A 13,984-nucleotide genomic window follows, 5' to 3' on the forward strand; every position below is an offset into this window, starting at 1 on the left:
AACGAGATGGAGGTGTTTTGGTCGACCAGGTAAAAAACGAAAAATCGAGAGAAGGTAAAAAGTAGGTGAAAAATTAAGCCTCTCTCGTTAAGGTACTTAGAAAAAATCCCAAAAAAAAAATGAACTCCCATTGAAATGAATGGGGAAAAATTTTTTTCTCGTTTTTTTTCTAAGTACAACAACGAGAGAAGGTAAAAAATGGTTTTTTTTAGCCTCTCTCGTTAAGGTACTTAGAAAAAAACCCAGATTTTTTTTTTTCTCGTTTTTTTTCTAAGTACAACAACGAGAGAAGGTAAAAACAGGTGCTTTTTAGCCTCTCTCGTTAAGGTACTTGGAAAAAATCCGAGACATGTTTGGTCTTCCCCACTGACAGTGCGCCTTTGCTGGGTAAGTTGTGGACGTGCCAGGCACCCCCGGGACACCGGTGGAACGCGGCCGGACTCGTGGTACTCCAACCCGGGCATAATTTTGGATATTTTCCGGTCCTTTTTTTCCCCACTTTCCCAACTTTTCTTCTGAATCACAGTGCGCCTTTGCTGGGTAAGTTGTGGACATGGCAGGCACCCCCGGGACACCGGTGGAACGCGGCCGGACTCGTGGTACTCCAACCCGGGCATAATTTTGGATCAAATTCGGGACTTTTGCCCACTTTCCCAACTTTTCTTCCCAATCACAGTGCGCCTTTGCTGGGTAAGTTGTGGACATGCCAGGCACCCCCGGGACACCGGTGGAACGCGGCCGGACTCGTGGTACTCCAACCCGGGCATAATTTTGGATCAAATTCGGGACTTTTGCCCACTTTCCCAACTTTTCTTCTGAATCACAGTGCGCCTTTGCTGGGTAAGTTGTGGACATGGCAGGCACCCCCGGGACACCGGTGGAACGCGGCCGGACTCGTGGTACTCCAACCCGGGCATAATTTTGGATCAAATTCGGGACTTTTGCCCACTTTCCCAACTTTTCTTCCCAATCACAGTGCGCCTTTGCTGGGTAAGTTGTGGACATGGCAGGCACCCCCGGGACACCGGTGGAACGCGGCCGGACTCGTGGTACTCCAACCCGGGCATAATTTTGGATCAAATTCGGGACTTTTGCCCACTTTCCCAACTTTTCTTCCCAATCACAGTGCGCCTTTGCTGGGTGCGTTGTGGACATGCCAGGCACCCCCGGGACACCGGTGGAACGCGGCCGGACTCGTGGTACTCCAACCCGGGCATAATTTTGGATCAAATTCGGGACTTTTGCCCACTTTCCCAACTTTTCTTCCCAATCACAGTGCGCCTTTGCTGGGTAAGTTGTGGACATGCCAGGCACCCCCGGGACACCGGTGGAACGCGGCCGGACTCGTGGTACTCCAACCCGGGCATAATTTTGGATCAAATTCGGGACTTTTGCCCACTTTCCCAACTTTTCTTCCCAATCACAGTGCGCCTTTGCTGGGTGCGTCGTGGACATTGTAGGCACCCCGGAACCCTGGTGGAACGCGGCGGGACTTGTGGGACTCGAACCTGGGTGTGATTTTGGACCAAATTCGGGACTTTTGCCCACTTTCCCAACTTTTCTTCCCAATCACAGTGCGCCTTTGCTGGGTAAGTTGTGGACATTGTAGGCACCCCGAGACACTGGTGGAACGCGGCGGGACTTGTGGGACTCGAACCTGGGTGTGATTTTGGACCAAATTCGGGACTTTTGCCCACTTTCCCAACTTTTCTTCCCAATCACAGTGCGCCTTTGCTGGGTGCGTCGTGGACATGTCAGGCACCCCGGAACCCTGGTGGAACGCGGCGGGACTTGTGGGACTCGAACCTGGGTGTGATTTTGGACCAAATTCGGGACTTTTGCCCACTTTCCCAACTTTTCTTCCCAATCACAGTGCGCCTTTGCTGGGTGAATTGTGGACATTGTAGGCACCCCGGAACCCTGGTGGAACGCGGCGGGACTTGTGGGACTCGAACCTGGGTGTGATTTTGGACCAAATTCGGGACTTTTGCCCACTTTCCCAACTTTTCTTCCCAATCACAGTGCGCCTTTGCTGGGTGCGTTGTGGACATTGTAGGCACCCCGGAACCCTGGTGGAACGCGGCGGGACTTGTGGGACTCGAACCTGGGTGTGATTTTGGACCAAATTCGGGACTTTTGCCCACTTTCCCAACTTTTCTTGCCCACTCACAGTGCGCCTTTGCTGGGTGCGTTGTGGACATTGTAGGCACCCCGGAACCCTGGTGGAACGCGGCGGGACTTGTGGGACTCGAACCTGGGTGTGATTTTGGACCAAATTCGGGACTTTTGCCCACTTTCCCAACTTTTCTTCCCAATCACAGTGCACCTTTGCTGGGTAAGTTGTGGACATGCCAGGCACCCCCGGAACCCTGGTGGAACGCGGCGGGACTTGTGGGACTCGAACCTGGGTGTGATTTTGGACCAAATTCGGGACTTTTGCCCACTTTCCCAACTTTTCTTCCCATTCACAGTGCGCCTTTGCTGGGTAAGTTGAGGACATTGTAGGCACCCCGAGACACTGGTGGAACGCGGCGGGACTTGTGGGACTCGAACCTGGGTGTGATTTTGGACCAAATTCGGGACTTTTGCCCACTTTCCCAACTTTTCTTCCCAATCACAGTGCACCTTTGCTGGGTAAGTTGTGGACATGCCAGGCACCCCCGGAACCCTGGTGGAACGCGGCGGGACTTGTGGGACTCGAACCTGGGTGTGATTTTGGACCAAATTCGGGACTTTTGCCCACTTTCCCAACTTTTCTTCCCATTCACAGTGCGCCTTTGCTGGGTAAGTTGAGGACATTGTAGGCACCCCGAGACACTGGTGGAACGCGGCGGGACTTGTGGGACTCGAACCTGGGTGTGATTTTGGACCAAATTCGGGACTTTTGCCCACTTTCCCAACTTTTCTTCCCAATCACAGTGCACCTTTGCTGGGTAAGTTGTGGACATGCCAGGCACCCCCGGAACCCTGGTGGAACGCGGCGGGACTTGTGGGACTCGAACCTGGGTGTGATTTTGGACCAAATTCGGGACTTTTGCCCACTTTCCCAACTTTTCTTCCCATTCACAGTGCGCCTTTGCTGGGTAAGTTGAGGACATTGTAGGCACCCCGAGACACTGGTGGAACGCGGCGGGACTTGTGGGACTCGAACCTGGGTGTGATTTTGGACCAAATTCGGGACTTTTGCCCACTTTCCCAACTTTTCTTCCCAATCACAGTGCGCCTTTGCTGGGTAAGTTGTGGACATTGTAGGCACCCCGAGACACTGGTGGAACGCGGCGGGACTTGTGGGACTCGAACCTGGGTGTGATTTTGGACCAAATTCGGGACTTTTGCCCACTTTCCCAACTTTTCTTCCCAATCACAGTGCGCCTTTGCTGGGTAAGTCGTGGACATTGTAGGCACCCCGGAACCCTGGTGGAACGCGGCGGGCCTTGTGGGACTCGAACCTGGGTGTGATTTTGGACCAAATTCGGGACTTTTGCCCACTTTCCCAACTTTTCTTCCCAATCACAGTGCGCCTTTGCTGGGTGCGTTGTGGACATTGTAGGCACCCCGAGACACTGGTGGAACGCGGCGGGACTTGTGGGACTCGAACCTGGGTGTGATTTTGGACCAAATTCGGGACTTTTGCCCACTTTCCCAACTTTTCTTCCCAATCACAGTGCGCCTTTGCTGGGTGCGTTGTGGACATTGTAGGCACCCCGAGACACTGGTGGAACGCGGCGGGACTTGTGGGACTCGAACCTGGGTGTGATTTTGGACCAAATTCGGGACTTTTGCCCACTTTCCCAACTTTTCTTCCCAATCACAGTGCGCCTTTGCTGGGTAAGTCGTGGACATTGTAGGCACCCCGGAACCCTGGTGGAACGCGGCGGGACTTGTGGGACTCGAACCTGGGTGTGACTTTGGACCAAATTCGGGACTTTTGCCCACTTTCCCAACTTTTCTTCCCAATCACAGTGCGCCTTTGCTGGGTAAGTTGTGGACATTGTAGGCACCCCGGAACCCTGGTGGAACGCGGCGGGACTTGTGGGACTCGAACCTGGGTGTGACTTTGGACCAAATTCGGGACTTTTGCCCACTTTCCCAACTTTTCTTCCCAATCACAGTGCGCCTTTGCTGGGTGCGTCGTGGACATTGTAGGCACCCCGGAACCCTGGTGGAACGCGGCGGGACTTGTGGGACTCGAACCTGGGTGTGATTTTGGACCAAATTCGGGACTTTTGCCCACTTTCCCAACTTTTCTTCCCAATCACAGTGCGCCTTTGCTGGGTGCGTCGTGGACATTGTAGGCACCCCGGAACCCTGGTGGAACGCGGCGGGACTTGTGGGACTCGAACCTGGGTGTGATTTTGGACCAAATTCGGGACTTTTGCCCACTTTCCCAACTTTTCTTCCCAATCACAGTGCGCCTTTGCTGGGTGAATTGTGGACATTGTAGGCACCCCGGAACCCTGGTGGAACGCGGCGGGACTTGTGGGACTCGAACCTGGGTGTGATTTTGGACCAAATTCGGGACTTTTGCCCACTTTCCCAACTTTTCTTCCCAATCACAGTGCGCCTTTGCTGGGTGCGTTGTGGACATTGTAGGCACCCCGGAACCCTGGTGGAACGCGGCGGGACTTGTGGGACTCGAACCTGGGTGTGATTTTGGACCAAATTCGGGACTTTTGCCCACTTTCCCAACTTTTCTTGCCCACTCACAGTGCGCCTTTGCTGGGTGCGTTGTGGACATTGTAGGCACCCCGGAACCCTGGTGGAACGCGGCGGGACTTGTGGGACTCGAACCTGGGTGTGATTTTGGACCAAATTCGGGACTTTTGCCCACTTTCCCAACTTTTCTTCCCAATCACAGTGCACCTTTGCTGGGTAAGTTGTGGACATGCCAGGCACCCCCGGAACCCTGGTGGAACGCGGCGGGACTTGTGGGACTCGAACCTGGGTGTGATTTTGGACCAAATTCGGGACTTTTGCCCACTTTCCCAACTTTTCTTCCCATTCACAGTGCGCCTTTGCTGGGTAAGTTGAGGACATTGTAGGCACCCCGAGACACTGGTGGAACGCGGCGGGACTTGTGGGACTCGAACCTGGGTGTGATTTTGGACCAAATTCGGGACTTTTGCCCACTTTCCCAACTTTTCTTCCCAATCACAGTGCACCTTTGCTGGGTAAGTTGTGGACATGCCAGGCACCCCCGGAACCCTGGTGGAACGCGGCGGGACTTGTGGGACTCGAACCTGGGTGTGATTTTGGACCAAATTCGGGACTTTTGCCCACTTTCCCAACTTTTCTTCCCATTCACAGTGCGCCTTTGCTGGGTAAGTTGAGGACATTGTAGGCACCCCGAGACACTGGTGGAACGCGGCGGGACTTGTGGGACTCGAACCTGGGTGTGATTTTGGACCAAATTCGGGACTTTTGCCCACTTTCCCAACTTTTCTTCCCAATCACAGTGCACCTTTGCTGGGTAAGTTGTGGACATGCCAGGCACCCCCGGAACCCTGGTGGAACGCGGCGGGACTTGTGGGACTCGAACCTGGGTGTGATTTTGGACCAAATTCGGGACTTTTGCCCACTTTCCCAACTTTTCTTCCCATTCACAGTGCGCCTTTGCTGGGTAAGTTGAGGACATTGTAGGCACCCCGAGACACTGGTGGAACGCGGCGGGACTTGTGGGACTCGAACCTGGGTGTGATTTTGGACCAAATTCGGGACTTTTGCCCACTTTCCCAACTTTTCTTCCCAATCACAGTGCGCCTTTGCTGGGTAAGTTGTGGACATTGTAGGCACCCCGAGACACTGGTGGAACGCGGCGGGACTTGTGGGACTCGAACCTGGGTGTGATTTTGGACCAAATTCGGGACTTTTGCCCACTTTCCCAACTTTTCTTCCCAATCACAGTGCGCCTTTGCTGGGTAAGTCGTGGACATTGTAGGCACCCCGGAACCCTGGTGGAACGCGGCGGGCCTTGTGGGACTCGAACCTGGGTGTGATTTTGGACCAAATTCGGGACTTTTGCCCACTTTCCCAACTTTTCTTCCCAATCACAGTGCGCCTTTGCTGGGTGCGTTGTGGACATTGTAGGCACCCCGAGACACTGGTGGAACGCGGCGGGACTTGTGGGACTCGAACCTGGGTGTGATTTTGGACCAAATTCGGGACTTTTGCCCACTTTCCCAACTTTTCTTCCCAATCACAGTGCGCCTTTACTGGGTGCGTCGTGGACATTGTAGGCACCCCGGAACCCTGGTGGAACGCGGCGGGACTTGTGGGACTCGAACCTGGGTGTGATTTTGGACCAAATTCGGGACTTTTGCCCACTTTCCCAACTTTTCTTCCCAATCACAGTGCGCCTTTGCTGGGTGCGTCGTGGACATTGTAGGCACCCCGGAACCCTGGTGGAACGCGGCGGGACTTGTGGGACTCGAACCTGGGTGTGATTTTGGACCAAATTCGGGACTTTTGCCCACTTTCCCAACTTTTCTTCCCAATCACAGTGCGCCTTTGCTGGGTGCGTCGTGGACATTGTAGGCACCCCGGAACCCTGGTGGAACGCGGCGGGACTTGTGGGACTCGAACCTGGGTGTGATTTTGGACCAAATTCGGGACTTTTGCCCACTTTCCCAACTTTTCTTCCCAATCACAGTGCGCCTTTACTGGGTGCGTCGTGGACATTGTAGGCACCCCGGAACCCTGGTGGAACGCGGCGGGACTTGTGGGACTCGAACCTGGGTGTGATTTTGGACCAAATTCGGGACTTTTGCCCACTTTCCCAACTTTTCTTCCCAATCACAGTGCGCCTTTGCTGGGTGCGTCGTGGACATTGTAGGCACCCCGGAACCCTGGTGGAACGCGGCGGGACTTGTGGGACTCGAACCTGGGTGTGATTTTGGACCAAATTCGGGACTTTTGCCCACTTTCCCAACTTTTCTTCCCAATCACAGTGCGCCTTTGCTGGGTGCGTTGTGGACATTGTAGGCACCCCGGAACCCTGGTGGAACGCGGCGGGACTTGTGGGACTCGAACCTGGGTGTGATTTTGGACCAAATTCGGGACTTTTGCCCACTTTCCCAACTTTTCTTCCCAATCACAGTGCGCCTTTGCTGGGTGCGTTGTGGACATTGTAGGCACCCCGAGACACTGGTGGAACGCGGCGGGACTTGTGGGACTCGAACCTGGGTGTGATTTTGGACCAAATTCGGGACTTTTGCCCACTTTCCCAACTTTTCTTCCCAATCACAGTGCGCCTTTGCTGGGTGCGTTGTGGACATTGTAGGCACCCCGAGACACTGGTGGAACGCGGCGGGACTTGTGGGACTCGAACCTGGGTGTGATTTTGGACCAAATTCGGGACTTTTGCCCACTTTCCCAACTTTTCTTCCCAATCACAGTGCGCCTTTGCTGGGTGCGTTGTGGACATTGTAGGCACCCCGGAACCCTGGTGGAACGCGGCGGGACTTGTGGGACTCGAACCTGGGTGTGATTTTGGACCAAATTCGGGACTTTTGCCCACTTTCCCAACTTTTCTTCCCAATCACAGTGCGCCTTTGCTGGGTGCGTTGTGGACATTGTAGGCACCCCGGAACCCTGGTGGAACGCGGCGGGACTTGTGGGACTCGAACCTGGGTGTGATTTTGGTCCAAATTCGGGACTTTTGCCCACTTTCCCAACTTTTCTTCCCAATCACAGTGCGCCTTTGCTGGGTGCGTTGTGGACATTGTAGGCACCCCGGAACCCTGGTGGAACGCGGCGGGACTTGTGGGACTCGAACCTGGGTGTGATTTTGGACCAAATTCGGGACTTTTGCCCACTTTCCCAACTTTTCTTCCCAATCACAGTGCGCCTTTGCTGGGTGCGTCGTGGACATTGTAGGCACCCCGAGACACTGGTGGAACGCGGCGGGACTTGTGGGACTCGAACCTGGGTGTGATTTTGGACCAAATTCGGGACTTTTGCCCACTTTTCTTCCCAATCACAGTGCGCCTTTGCTGGGTGCGTTGTGGACATTGTAGGCACCCCGAGACACTGGTGGAACGCGGCGGGACTTGTGGGACTCGAACCTGGGTGTGATTTTGGACCAAATTCGGGACTTTTGCCCACTTTCCCAACTTTTCTTCCCAATCACAGTGCGCCTTTGCTGGGTAAGTTGTGGACATTGTAGGCACCCCGGAACCCTGGTGGAACGCGGCGGGACTTGTGGGACTCGAACCTGGGTGTGATTTTGGACCAAATTCGGGACTTTTGCCCACTTTCCCAACTTTTCTTCCCAATCACAGTGCGCCTTTGCTGGGTGCGTCGTGGACATGTCAGGCACCCCGGAACCCTGGTGGAACGCGGCGGGACTTGTGGGACTCGAACCTGGGTGTGATTTTGGACCAAATTCGGGACTTTTGCCCACTTTCCCAACTTTTCTTCCCAATCACAGTGCGCCTTTGCTGGGTGCGTCGTGGACATGTCAGGCACCCCGGAACCCTGGTGGAACGCGGCGGGACTTGTGGGACTCGAACCTGGGTGTGATTTTGGACCAAATTCGGGACTTTTGCCCACTTTCCCAACTTTTCTTCCCAATCACAGTGCGCCTTTGCTGGGTGCGTCGTGGACATGTCAGGCACCCCGGCACTCTGATGGAACGCGGCGGGACTTGCGGGACTCGAACCTGGGTGTGATTTTGGACCAAATTCGGGACTTTTGCCCACTTTCCCAACTTTTCTTCCCAATCACAGTGCGCCTTTGCTGGGTGCGTTGTGGACATTGTAGGCACCCCGGAACCCTGGTGGAACGCGGCGGGACTTGTGGGACTCGAACCTGGGTGTGATTTTGGACCAAATTCGGGACTTTTGCCCACTTTTCTTCCCAATCACAGTGCGCCTTTGCTGGGTGCGTTGTGGACATTGTAGGCACCCCGGAACCCTGGTGGAACGCGGCGGGACTTGTGGGACTCGAACCTGGGTGTGATTTTGGATCAAATTGGCGGCGGGACTTGTGGGACTCGAACCTGGGTGTGATTTTGGATCATTTCGTGGCCTTTTGCTATGCATGCCTTCTCCCCGCTAGTTTGATGTGTGCTGCTGCAAAAGTTCCAAGAGGGCGTTTTTGCCCCCCTCCAAACTCCTTCTCTTTGTTTATAGTGCATATTTTCTGCTGGATCTACTCTCTATTTACTCCAAGGAAAAAAACTAGCCGGTCGCGGCAAATTTTTACAATCGGTCGCCAAACTACGGCACGAGGGCCGAACGCGGTACGCCGGCGTCCAAGATACGGCCCGGGGATTTTTTTTGATTTTTTGGGCTTTTTTTGATTTTTTTGGACATGTTGGGCATCCCAGGACTCGGGTGCGACTGCAGGACGTGTGGGGCTCTAACCTGGGTGTGGTTTTTGGTCATTTTTCCGGACTTTTGCCCACTTTTCCAACTTTTCTTCCCAATCACAGTGCGCCTTTGCTGGGTGCGTTTTGGGCATGTGGGGGGCACCTCGGACTCGGGTGGGACGCGGCGGGACTTGTGGCACTCGTACCTGGGTGTGATTTTTGATCATTTTGTGGACTTTTCCCCAGACACTCTCCACTTTTCTACCCCACTTCCCCTGTGCGAAATACGGCAAACTGTCTGAAAATAGGGGCTCCAAGTGTTCCCCACTCTTTCTGGCCCACAAAAGGCCTCTCATTCCCCGGGAACACCTGTAGGACTCCCCGGCGTCAAGGAAATACGCCAAACCGTCTGAAAATAGGGGCCCAAAAGAACTGGAAATAATGTGTTTAATTTGGGGGGTGATGTCTATAATTATGGGGGTGCATTGGAGGCGGGAGTCCACTGGAGGGCTCCACACCGTCTGAATATAGGGCCCCAAAAGGCCTGGAATTAATGTATTTAATTTGGGGGGTGCATTTGCAGCGGGAGTCCACCGGAGGGCTCCAATTCCCCACTCTTTTGTTGACCTATGTATGGCCCCAAAAGGCCTCTCATTCCCCGGGGAGACCTGAAGGACCCCCCCGGCGTCACCGAAATAAGCCAAACTGTCTGAAAATAGGGGCTCCAAGGGTTCCCCACTCTTTCTGGCCCACAAAAGGCCTCTCATTCCCCGGGAACACCTGTAGGACTCCCCGGCGTCAAGGAGATACGCCAAACTGTCTGAAAATAGGGCCCCAAAAGAACTGGAAATGATGCCTTTAATTTGGGGGGTGATGTCTTTAATTTGGGGGGTGCATTGGAGGCGGGAGTCCACTGGAGGGCTACACACCGTCTGAATATAGGGCCCCAAAAGGCCTGGAATTAATGTCTTTAATTTGGGGGGTGCATTTGCAGCGGGAGTCCACCGGAGGGCTCCATTTCCCCACTCTTTTGTTGACATATGGCCACAAAAGGCCTCTCATTCCCCGGGAAGACCTGATGGACGCCCCGGCGTCACCGAAATAAGCCAAACTGTCTGAAAATAGGGGCTCCAAGTGTTCCCCACTCTTTCTGGCCCACAAAAGGCCCCTCATTCCCCGGGAACACCTGTAGGACTCCCCGGCGTCAAGGAAATACGCCAAACCGGCTGAAAATAGGCCCCCAAAAGAACTGGAAATAATGTCTTTAGTTTGGGGGGTGATGTCTTTAATTTGGGGGGTGCATTGGAGGCGGGAGTCCACTGGAGGGCTCCACAACGTCTGAAAATAGGGCCCCAAAAGAACTGGAAATAATGTGTTTAATTCAGGGTGCATTTGCAGCGAGTGTCCACCAGAGGGCTCCAATTCCCCAGCTATAGTCCTGGTACTCTAAAATGATGGCACTTAGTCAAATTTCCGCCTTTTTTTGATGACTTCCAACTAGGAGAGGGACTCATTTTGAGTTCCGGACCCGGGTGGAGAACCATAGCAGGTCGGCCTTCTTAAAGGGACATCCTCCTAGGCACTTAGTCAAATTTCCGCCTTTTTTTTTGGACTTCCAGCGAGGAGAGGGACAATTTTGCGTTCCAGACCCGGGTGGAGAACCATAGCAGGTCGGCCTTCTTAAAGGGACATCCTCCTAGGCACTTAGTCAAATTTACGCCTTTTTTTTGGACTTCCAGCGAGGAGAGGGACTAATTTGGCGTTCCAGACCCAGGTGGAGAACCATAGCAGGTCGGCCTTCTTAAAGGGACATGCCCCTAGACACTTAGTCAAATTTACGCCTTTTTTTTGGACTTCCAGCGAGGAGAGGGACTAATTTTGCTTTCCGTACCCGGATGGAGAACCATAGCACGTCGGCCTTCTTAAAGGGAAATGCTCCTAGGCACTTAGTCAAATTCACGCCTTTTTTTTGGACTTCCAGCGAGGAGAGGGACAATTTTGCTTTCCTGACCCAGGTGGAGAACCATAGCACGTCGGCCTTCTTTAAGGGACATCCTCCTAGGCACTTAGTCAAATTTACGCCTTTTTTATGGACTTCCAGCGAGGAGAGGGACTAATTTTGCTTTCCGCACCCGGGTGGAGAACCATAGCAGGTCAGCCTTCTTAAAGGGACATCCTCCTAGGCACTTAGTCAAATTTACGCCTTTTTTTTGGACTTCCAGCGAGGAGAGGGACTAATTTTGCTTTCCGTACCCGGGTGGAGAACCATAGCACGTCGGCCTTCTTAAAGGGAAATGCTCCTAGGCACTTAGTCAAATTCACGCCTTTTTTTTGGACTTCCAGCGAGGAGAGGGACAATTTTGCTTTCCTGACCCAGGTGGAGAACCATAGCACGTCGGCCTTCTTAAAGGGAAATGCTCCTAGGCACTTAGTCAAATTCACGCCTTTTTTTTGGACTTCCAGCGAGGAGAGGGACAATTTTGCTTTCCTGACCCAGGTGGAGAACCATAGCAGGTCGGCCTTCTTAAAGGGACATGCCCCTAGACACTTAGTCAAATTCACGCCTTTTTTTTGGACTTCCAGCGAGGAGAGGGACTAATTTGGCGTTCTGTACCCAGGTGGAGAACCATAGCACGTCGGCCTTCTTAAAGGGACATCCTCCTAGGCACTTAGTCAAATTCACGCCTTTTTTTTGGACTTCCAGCGAGGAGAGGGACTAATTTGGCGCTCCGTACCCAGGTGGAGAACCATAGCACGTCGGCCTTCTTAAAGGGACATCCTCCTAGGCACTTAGTCAAATTCACGCCTTTTTTTTGGACTTCCAGCGAGGAGAGGGACAATTTTGCGTTCCTGACCCAGGTGGAGGACCATAGCACGTCGGCCTTCTTAAAGGGACATCCTCCTAGGCACTTAGTCAAATTCACGCCTTTTTTTTGGACTTCCAGCGAGGAGAGGGACTAATTTGGCGTTCCAGACCCAGGTGGAGAACCATAGCACGTCGGCCTTCTTAAAGGGAAATGCTCCTAGGCACTTAGTCAAATTCACGCCTTTTTTTTGGACTTCCAGCGAGGAGAGGGACAATTTTGCTTTCCTGACCCAGGTGGAGAACCATATCACGTCGGCCTTCTTTAAGGGACATCCTCCTAGGCACTTAGTCAAATTTCCGCCTTTTTTTTGGACTTCCAGCGAGGAGAGGGACTAATTTGGCGTTCCAGACCCAGGTGGAGAACCATAGCACGTCGGCCTTCTTTAAGGGACATCCTCCTAGGCACTTAGTCAAATTTACGCCTTTTTTTTGGACTTCCAGCGAGGAGAGGGACAATTTTGCTTTCCTGACCCAGGTGGAGAACCATAGCACGTCGGCCTTCTTAAAGGGAAATGCTCCTAGGCACTTAGTCAAATTCACGCCTTTTTTTTGGACTTCCAGCTAGGAGAGGGACTAATTTGGCGTTCCGTACCCAGGTGGAGAACCATAGCAGGTCGGCCTTCTTAAAGGGAAATGCTCCTAGACACTTAGTCAAATTTCCGCCTTTTTTTTTGGACTTCCAGCGAGGAGAGGGACTAATTTGGCGTTCCAGACCCAGGTGGAGAACCATAGCACGTCGGCCTTCTTTAAGGGACATCCTCCTAGGCACTTAGTCAAATTTACGCCTTTTTTTTGGACTTCCAGCGAGGAGAGGGACTAATTTTGCTTTCCGTACCCGGGTGGAGAACCATAGCACGTCGGCCTTCTTAAAGGGAAATGCTCCTAGGCACTTAGTCAAATTCACGCCTTTTTTTTGGACTTCCAGCGAGGAGAGGGACAATTTTGCTTTCCTGACCCAGGTGGAGAACCATAGCACGTCGGCCTTCTTAAAGGGACATCCTCCTAGGCACTTAGTCAAATTCACGCCTTTTTTTTGGACTTCCAGCGAGGAGAGGGACTAATTTGGCGTTCCAGACCCAGGTGGAGAACCATAGCAGGTCGGCCTTCTTAAAGGGACATGCCCCTAGACACTTAGTCAAATTTACGCCTGAAAATAGGGCCCCAAAAGAACTGGAAATAATGTCTTTAATTCAGGGTGCATTTGCAGCGAGTGTCCACCAGAGGGCTCCAATTCCCCCACTATAGTCCTGGTACTCTAAAATGATGGCACTTAGTCAAATTTCCGCCTTTTTTTGATGACTTCCAACTAGGAGAGGGACTAATTTTGAGTTCCGGACCCGGGTGGAGAACCATAGCACGTCGGCCTTCTTAAAGGGACATCCTCCTAGGCACTTAGTCAAATTCACGCCTTTTTTTTGGACTTCCAGCGAGGAGAGGGACAATTTTGCTTTCCTGACCCAGGTGGAGAACCATAGCACGTCGGCCTTCTTAAAGGGACATCCTCCTAGGCACTTAGTCAAATTCACGCCTTTTTTTTGGACTTCCAGCGAGGAGAGGGACAATTTTGCTTTCCTGACCCAGGTGGAGAACCATAGCACGTCGGCCTTCTTAAAGGGAAATGCTCCTAGACACTTAGTCAAATTCACGCCTTTTTTTTGGACTTCCAGCTAGGAGAGGGACTAATTTGGCGTTCCGTACCCAGGTGGAGAACCATAGCAGGTCGGCCTTCTTAAAGGGAAATGCTCCTAGACACTTAGTCAAATTTCCGCCTTTTTTTTTGGACTTCCAGCGAGGAGAGGGACTAATTT

The sequence above is a fragment of the Nerophis lumbriciformis genome, unplaced genomic scaffold (assembly GCF_033978685.3).
Source record: "Nerophis lumbriciformis unplaced genomic scaffold, RoL_Nlum_v2.1 HiC_scaffold_60, whole genome shotgun sequence".
In the NCBI taxonomy this organism is placed as follows: Eukaryota; Metazoa; Chordata; class Actinopteri; order Syngnathiformes; family Syngnathidae; genus Nerophis; species Nerophis lumbriciformis.